General features: G+C 42.6%; 2 non-coding genes across 2 annotated transcripts; both read left to right on the plus strand.

Moving 5' to 3' along the window:
* Positions 1-3016: 3016 nt before the first annotated feature.
* Positions 3017-3098, plus strand: trnas-aga (transfer RNA serine (anticodon AGA)). The gene has a single exon. It is a non-coding gene; the product is annotated as a tRNA-Ser (tRNA).
* Positions 3099-5708: 2610 nt separating this feature from the next.
* On the plus strand, positions 5709-5782 carry trnan-guu (transfer RNA asparagine (anticodon GUU)). Its single transcript has one exon. It is a non-coding gene; the product is annotated as a tRNA-Asn (tRNA).
* Positions 5783-7970: the final 2188 nt, after the last annotated feature.

Raw genomic sequence — 7970 nt, forward strand, 5'->3', positions numbered from 1 at the left:
ACTGCTCTCCTAAAATACATAAATATTGTTTGTGAAAAGATTCTTTCCTTCACTGAAAAGGGAGGGGGGGGGGGGGGGGCGACACTTCTTCTGCCACTAGATGGCAGTACCTGTGACCAAATCACAACTGAAGCACTGAAGCGCTTCCTATGGACTTTTCCTGAATTAGGTCGAAATTCTTGCTTGTGTTGTATGTCGCGTTGGACAAAAGCTTCTGCTAAATGAAATTGTAGAATTGTAGAATTGAAAAAAAGAACATTTAGGTACCAGCATCACGCTTCTTACCCTTCCTTTTCACGCATGTGAGCCACAATGATGTTCACCATTAATGGGCGAGTTGAATCTTTCAAACTCCCCGTGTCTTCATACTCCTTAATCACGGTCATCCCTGCTGGCTTTGAGCTCGGAATCTGCTCCACCACCTAATTGGAATAGATTTTTAAAAAGATCATAAGAATTAGCGACCAAAAGTACCGATCATTTCTTCAGGAAACATCAATCTGTCACAAAAAAATATCATTTAGGATGAGGCTTTCAAGATCTGTAGCCCCTGAGTTTAATCTGCATCCTAAATTACGCTAACCAACTAGCAAACTGTCAAGTATGTGAATCACTACACTTACACTTCTTGCACGGGTGCTGTCCATATCAGGGTGAGCAAGTTGATATCCAGCATCACTTGTGTCGCTTCTTGGGCTGCTTAAGCTTGTGATGGACAGTGTATCTGTTAGACTGGAGGAGGAGGATCCTTCACACTCTTACCACTGGTGTTCTCCATTAGCTTAGTCTGCATTTAATCACATTATTTAGCACGACTAGCCGACCGTGTTTTCACCATTTGATTCACAATTACAGTACGTCACGGTCGCGTTGCTTGTCAAAGCTTTTCGTGGTAAATGTGAAGCGTTAATGTTACCTGTCAGGTTCCTCTCGTGAAGGCCCCGGTGTCCTGTCACGCAGCCTTCGAGCCGCGGCGTGTCCAGTCCGATGTTGTGACAGAAGTTCGTCTAAAAACGACACGCGCAGGAAATAAAAAATAAACAACCGAACGTGAAGCTAGCAAAACTACTTTTTAACGACACCAGACGGAATGACAAGAGCCAGTGTTCATTTAATACGTGAAATATGAGCACGACTGGAAGAAGCTCGCTTACCCAGTTGCCTCACTGATGACGTTCTGCAAGAGTTGGAAAATTGAAGTTCTTCCTTACAAGTCACTTAGTCCTGGCCAGTATTCAGTTTGATAGTACATAAATCGAAACATATCAACATTAAGAACGGTTTAAGAGGTACAACTGCTCACGTACCTGTCTCTGTATAAGTAGGAGCGAGAGAAACGTTGAATGAACTCTGGGGTGGAGGTGATTCACTGCCCTGAACACCCAGTGAATGTACGACTTTTCCCACACTGCTTAAGAGTATCAGTTAACACGAGCTGGAGTCTCAATGTGGGAATAAACTCCAAAATTTTTACTCCTTCACTGCTTTGTGTCAAACTCCAGATTTTTTCACTCAGAAATTTGCTGTGCATGCAGCCCCCTTGAAACATTACTATTTATGACTTTAATGCACCAAAACCTTTATTTTTCTGGGGTTTTGAGTGGTTCTGGGTCATGAATCAAAATTTAAATTGGACAAAAATGTCATGCAGGGTCACTGGGGCCGCACGTTTCATGTTCTTGTAGGAATTTTTCAACAAGTCATCATCAATCAATCAGAAGGACCCACAGAGTATATGTATTGCGCTGTTCAAAATCCGGAGAGGACACCTTCCAGTTGGTTCAAAAGAATTTATTCAGATTAACAGGAAAGAATACAGAGCTCTGGAGATCGTCTTCCCCTATGCTGGAGTCAGCATACGCAGATGCGTCGTCCCTGGCGTTGGGGCAAGAAGTCCAACGATCTAACTACCTTCTCCAGTTTTTATGTGTTACAGGGGAGGCGCTTATGTGATCGCTTCTGCGTGCAAGTGTGTATTTTTGATCTTCATGTGTGTTGCAGGATCTTCTGTCTGACCCCATGCCAGTCCCTTCTGGTCCATCGTGGCCTTGTTGTTGCAGCTGTGAAGATTAAAACCTCTTTCCGATTTACGGCCATGCTCTTATCTTTCACGGCCTCATCCCACCATGGAAATTCTTGTGGACTCTGTTCTGACTTAATTAGCTTGAGGGAGTGATGCTAGCATGAGCTACACTCCCGCTATTCCCTGTTGTGACCTTTTCACCTGTCCACTCTAAACAGTCTGGTCTGTGCTTCACTGCTGATAGGAAGTGTTTTTCTGTTGTCTTATATCTTGGAATGTCGATCTGTGTTGTCTCCAGTATTTATAAGTTCCTTCCTAGAGTCACAATGGCACCAAATAATCCTGGTGCTTTGGAGATTTGTGGGACCCCTCTGTAAAACACCTTTTACTACTTCCAGATGTTCACGAGGTCAAATAAGGTGACTTGTAGCTAAGTCATCGATTCTGCCTGGGATGCATAAGCAGGAGATCCCGGTACCGCTACTAACACTAAAGAAGTACATTGATGAACTAAATACAGTGTTGGAACCTTTCCTACCTCTTTGGGAACTGCCACAGAAACATCTTTATTACAACTGCCTTGTGTGTCCTACACTCTATTTTAAGTGAATGTATGTATAAATTTAACTACAGTTTAAGCAAATATATATAAATTTGTCTACATTCTCAACAGATTAAAAGTGTAGAGTGTGTGACATGTGGTGTGTTTGTCAGGAGCTTTCAAGACCAAAGTTGTTGACACACAAAAGAAAGAAATATGTCAAAGTTTGTTCATTCTTATGAGATAAACTGAAAATTGGTTGCAGAGTGACGACAAAAATGGAGAAATCCTCCTCTTCATTACTCAGTCAAAACCACTGACACACACACACACACACACACACACACACACACAAATAGTTTGTGTGTGTGAGAATATAAAAAAAATCTACTGTGCGTCAATGAAGATAAATTGTTGAATATCAATCCTCTACTCATGTTCATGGGAGTGTAGTTGTTGTGGCCGAGTGGTTAAGGCGATGGACTAGAAATCCATTGGGGTCTCCCCATGCAGGTTCGAGTCCTGCCAACAATGTTAAACTGCTGTTCCAGAGGAGACAACATCTGCTCCTACTGTAGGTCCATGTGTCAAAGGTTTTCTTTCAAGGGCTGGAGCAGCTGATGATGAGGGAGAGAGAGAGGATTGGTAGCATGTTGTCTTGTCTCAACCATTCTGGTGTTGACCAAAATCTTTGTCGATACTCCAGTGGTGGTGAAGGTGATGGAAATGTTCCAAGTGGGACGGTTCCATGTTCAACCAGTTTCATCTGGAACTGAGGTGGAGCTTAGGGTTAAGTAGGAATTGGTTTGGTTTAGTCCCTGGGAATGTCAGTGTGTGTGTGTGTGTGTGTGTGTGTGTGTGTGTGTGTGTGTGTGTGTGTGTGTGTGTGTGTGTTACATGCAGACTTTCCCTTGTGACAGCTGATTTGGTTTGGAATCCATCTTAGTCAGGACATTTTGAGAAATTCTATCATGTCGTTGTAGTTATTTTGATTTACAACACTGGAAAAAAATCATCTCCCCTCCAAAAACCCTCCTCTTCAACTTTGTACCCAAGTTGTCTCCTCATCAGGCACCACAGGATCCAGTAGGTTCAGTTAAAACAAGTCATTAGAGATTTAAAAAACATTTTGTCCATTTGACATCAGGACTGATCCCAGATCATCTCAATGAGCTCATCCCTGCACCAGAGTACCGCCCAAGTTCATCAAGGACAGTAAACACGAGCAGGTCTAGATTCACCTCCATCTTTGGAGGTTGTTGAATTTCCTCCTGAGGACCGTCAGGCTGTTTCCTTACTTTGCTGTGACACAACAGCAGACAGCAACAAGGACTGCTGCAGTGCACTTGGTAAAATCACCATCTGTAGACTGGACCAATATGCTGATGTGATCCTTTGATTAGTTTAGGATCAGTCAGAGATCAAAGACTGAAGCAGGAGATCAATGCACAGAATTCAGAGATCAATGCACAGAATTCAGAGATCAAAGACAGAATTCAGAGATCAAAGACTCCTGGAGCGTTGCCCTCTCTTGTCTTTGGTCCTGGATGTTACTGAATGTTTTTCACATTTCTTTTGAAGAAAAAACTTGCATGACATTTCAAGGAGTTTTTCCTGCCAATACAGGACAACACCCACTCACAAACCAGTGCTGGACAAGTTCCTTCAAAGCTGTAATGCCTTATTTCTTACTTGTTACTGTCATTTTAAAATAATTGGTTCCATCACGATTGTGTCTGCCAGTTCTTGGTGACTGTACAGGAGGTCTGTGGACCGCAGGGCCACAACAAGCCCATTTCCTCAACTCTCCATTTAGTACAGAGGTCCCCAAGTATGGACCAGTGAGGATAAATGTGATAGTGGAGAAGTCCTTTTGTTCTTCAACTTGTCCAACTTGATGGTGAGTCTCCCTTTATCAAGGATTACTGAATGCTTGTGTTATTTATGGCATTGTTAACACTTTATAAACCCTTCATTCAGAGCTGTAAAGAACCTTTAACCTCATATCCCAGACATCAAAGTGGGCCACTAACTGGTGAGATGAAGCTATGCTATGCTGCTACATTCTGAAGAGGTAAAGTCGCAGGTTCTGAGAGTGATGGCTAACCTGGATGTGTTCATCTCCTACTTTAATATCAGCGTCCCAACTTGGAGCTCTGACCACCTCCAGCTTTTTGTTCCTGTTTCTGCTTCAGTCGACAGGGAACTCAAACCTGCAATAGAATCATCAACAACAATGGAATAGAAAACAGAGGAAGAAAAAATATCATAAACTTACAAAGCTGAGAAATGTTCATGAAGAATAAATGCACACATTATGATTGAGGCCAGAAAGTAAAACTCCACACCAAATGTGTTTTGACATGTAGGGACAATGAACTTGAATGTGTTGAAATAGCAGATGAATGAATCCACGATCACACAACAAGATGATGACCCACTATCACCAGATGGCGTCACAGATCCTGATGCTCTGAGCAGGAAACACCGAGCAAAACATGACTAAAAAGCTCCTGCTGTTCCCTCCATGAAAAACTGTGTCACTGACGAGAAGAAGGATCCCAGCGTCCTCTTAGGATCCATCGCCGCACCATTCGGTAGAAGGATGATCGGGTCGGCACCAGGAGAAACCCTTGTGTCTCCGATGCAGGGAAGATGGAGCACTGAAGAGGCCACATTGTGGCGTCCTCAAGAGGACATTTGGTGGAGCCTGAGACAGCAAACATCATGCCGCCCTTCATCAGAAGAACCATAGCACTTCAGTCACGTGACTGAAGTCATCCAGTCACGTGACTGAAGTCATCCAGTCACGTGACTGAAGTCATCCAGTCACGTGACTGAAGTCATCCATTCATGTCAGTGATGTCACTTGGCAGGACTGTCATTGCCGTCTCATTCTAGAAAAGAATCCAGACTCCACATGTGGCTCCCATGATAACTGATGGACCTCTGGTTGGAGGCTGGACGATGATGTTTGGTCTGGGGTGGTTAAGATGGTGGGGGCTGTTTCAGTTCTAGTGCTGAAGGCTTTCACCATGACAGTCAGACTCTCATCTGTCCTTCATGTTCCCTCAAATGTGCCGTGTGGACCGCACACTCTGAAATTTAGCCTGAAAACTCTTCATGAAAAGCAGGAGACTCAGAGTCTCTGTGGCGCAATCGGTCAGCGCGCTCGGCTGTTAACCGAGAGGCTGGTGGTTCGAGCCCACCCAGGGACGATGAACAGGCTCTACTGGTTCTTAGGACTCTGTTGATCAGCTGCTGAGTTGCTACTTGATGTCAACATTGGTCTGTTTCATCCTGAGTAGTTTGATCATAGCAGAGTTGTTGCATCATTGATCTGAATGTGGACGGACAGATTGACCCTCCACAGCAGATGCATGTGACAGATCTCTTGATGAGACACTTTGTGGTAAAGCCAGATTCTGCCAGTCCCACTGACATATTTCAATTATACATGTTCAGAGATGGGTTTTTTTTTTCCTGAATACATTTATTATTTTCTGATCACCTTGTGGATTTTTCATCATTCTCCTCATTACCATACTTTAGGTTGCAGTATGTCCACCTTAGTTAGTCTTGGGTTGCAGAAATCATACAGCATACAAATAATAGCAGGTTGAAACATATTTATTTAAAAGAATTTAACATGGTTACACACACACACACACACACACACACACACACAGCCTGTCTTTGTTATAAAATGGTCTGTCATGTTCTCTCACATTGCACAACAACAAAACAAACAAAGACGGCCATGTCCAGTGTGGTCCTGGATATGACGACTGGACTGCAGGGTCCCAGTATCACTGTGACAATTCTTTTACCAGCTATGACCTTGGACAAGAACTTCTCAGGAGGAAACTTATCATGGTGGCACAGTGAAGAAAACTGGACCTGAGCTGCCTGCTGAAATCTTGCAGGTGAAGGACAGAGCTCCACCTCTTTGACAGACACCACCACTGTTGGCTCATGTTGTCAAAAAATGAAGTGTGTCAGTTTTTGACACACACACACACATCTAAACACACACACATACACATGCATGTTCTTACACACAGAGACTTTTCCTCTGTTTTTGTTTTTTACTGGTTTTGAACCAGTAGTTGGTTTCTGTTGGTTTGATTTGCTTGACTGGTTGTTGTTTGTTTGACCTTGCAAATCCATATTTTGGGTTCTGGCTTGTTCTGCTTTTCATTTTGTGTTTGTATTAAAGTTCTGTTGCTGAAAAAGAGACTTTTTTTCCTTTTTGTTGAGGTAAATATATGAGGGTCGAAACTGACCCATAACACCATGGATGTTACAATAGTTAATCATATTAAAATGAAGAATAAATAAAACCAATCCATGTCAGAGATGTGTTCTAACACCCCTCAGTAATGGTCAGGAAACACAACAACCTTTTGTTTATTTCTATGATTTTCTTGAGGTTCATTTGATCATTTTTTAACTGAAATCGAGGGTTTACTGACGAAAAAAAGGTCCAGAGGCCCACAACAAAATATTCAAATCAATATTTCCATGGATAAGGAAGCCTAACAAGGAAACCAAGAGATGGAAACAACTTGGATGATAGAAAATTGTTTCCTGTCTCCTGCCATTGTGGAGAGCCTCTGTTCTGTCCTGCTGCTGTCCAGTTGTCTCTACTGAGCTCCTCTGCTGGTTCCACCTTGAAGAGGGTCTGAGCTAAAATTGAATATTGGGGAACTTCAACCTTTGATCTCAGAGTTTTGTGTTTGATCTTAGAATTCTTTCTTTGATCTCACCTTAGACAAAGACATGGAAGCTCGATCTGCTGTTGAGGAGGCCGTGATCGTTTAGTGGTTAGTACTCTGTGTTGTGGCCGCAGCAACCCCGGTTCGACTCCAGGTCACGGCAGCATGAGACAAATTTCTTGTGTGTATTGATGGACACAAACCAAGCAGAATTTTCCCACAATGCAATAGGGCGGTGTTTGGTCAGTTTCTTCTCAATGCTAATGTCTACTAGCTTAGTCTGCTACTTTGATGGCTCTGACTACTAAAAGGTCCAGACACCTGGATATGGTGGTTCCTCCCTAAACGTAGATTCTGTCAGCTCATGTTTTGAAATCAACTCACCATGAACACAAGTAGATTTCAATGGACTGCAAATGTGTCTCATTTAATCGTAAACATGTCAAATATAAATTCCATCACCTGAGGAGGTCTGCTGCTGGAATTAAGCTCCAGATATTCACAAGATATTTTATATCTTAAAATAAAGCATTTTTATATTTGATTTATTATTCATTAGCCTGCTTCATGTAGTGTGATTTTATGTGTCCTATATTAAATCAAACTTTGTAAACGATCGTCCCTGAGGATGTTGAATGATGTCAAAAATGTGTTCTCTAAGCTCTCCTTTCCTCGAAATAGAGGAGTC

This window comes from Aulostomus chinensis, chromosome 4, assembly GCF_037954235.1.
Source record: "Aulostomus chinensis isolate RoL2024-O1b breed Wild chromosome 4, RoL_Achi_v1.0, whole genome shotgun sequence".
NCBI classification, from domain to species: Eukaryota; Metazoa; Chordata; class Actinopteri; order Syngnathiformes; family Aulostomidae; genus Aulostomus; species Aulostomus chinensis.